General features: G+C 32.7%; 2 protein-coding genes across 4 annotated transcripts in view; one reads left to right on the plus strand and one right to left on the minus strand.

Annotated features, from left to right (window-relative positions):
- The window catches only part of LOC109534653 (venom acid phosphatase Acph-1), an 18,287-nt gene that overhangs the window by 13,895 nt on the left and 3,255 nt on the right, over nt 1-1,137 (plus strand). The window lies entirely within an intron of this gene.
- The window catches only part of LOC109534662, a 30,527-nt gene that overhangs the window by 2,105 nt on the left and 27,285 nt on the right, over nt 1-1,137 (minus strand). The window lies entirely within an intron of this gene.

Raw genomic sequence — 1,137 nt, forward strand, 5'->3', positions numbered from 1 at the left:
AGTGTCAATTATAAAAAACCCAAGGAAATCGGTCACTGAAGATGAAGAAAATGTTTTCGCGGTAATTGGTTCAGTTATCGAAAATCCAAATGTTAGTCAAAATCTAATATCCAAAAATACTAACATTAGTCAATCAAGTATTTTTAGAATTATCAAAAAGCACAACTTTTATTCTTATAAAATTCAGCTTTGCCAAGAACTTTATGGAAATGATTTTGAAAACCGAACCGAGTTTGCATGTGGGTGTTAGATAAATTGGCAGAAAATTAAAAGTTTTTCGAAAATGTGTTATTTAGTGATGAATGTACTTTTCATAACAATGGTCTCGTGAATAGACACAACTTTCATTATTATTCTGATACGAATCCGCGCGCATACAGGGTCATGAAAAATCAAAATAGGTGGTCAGTTAATGTGTGGGGTGGAATACTGGGCTAATATTTTATTGGACCCTATTTTTTTGAAGGACATCTAAATGGTTTGATGTTTCTCCAGTTTCTAATAAACCCTCTCTCAATATTACTAGAAGAAGCCTCTTTCAGTATTAGAATCAACATGTGGCTTCAATTGGATGGAGCTCCGCCTCATTATCACTGCGAAGTTCGCCAATTTTTAAATGCCAACTTTCAAAACAGGTGGATTGGCAGAAATAGGTTTCAAAATTGGTCCCCTAGATCTCCGGACTTAACTGCACTAGATTTCTTTTTGTGGGGTACATAAAAGGAATTGTCTACCATACGCTTCCGACAACTTCACACGGTTTGAAAACATGCATAAGAGACGCTTTAAAAACTGTAACTCCGAAAATGTTGTCCAGAGTTAGCAGTTGTTTTGAAAAAATAATTTACAAGTGCCTGGAAATGGACGGTCAGCATTTCGAACATTTGTTATAAATAATTTGCCTTTGTTTTATGTTATTGTTGATATGTTATTTAACCTTTTAATAAAAAAAATACACCAAATGGTGTACATAACCATTATTTGGTGTATTTTGTAAAAAGGTAAAAACTTAGTTATAAACGTCCTAGTACCATTCGATAGATAATTAAAAATTGCATTTCCTGGTAAGCTAAAAAATATGGGGTTGTATTTAAATTAATCAAGTTATAGCCACTTAAAGTTCTTATTTGATTAGTT

This window comes from Dendroctonus ponderosae, unplaced genomic scaffold, assembly GCF_020466585.1.
Source record: "Dendroctonus ponderosae isolate FM_Combo_2020 unplaced genomic scaffold, Dpon_F_20191213v2 Dpon_F_20191213_7, whole genome shotgun sequence".
NCBI lineage: Eukaryota > Metazoa > Arthropoda > Insecta > Coleoptera > Curculionidae > Dendroctonus > Dendroctonus ponderosae.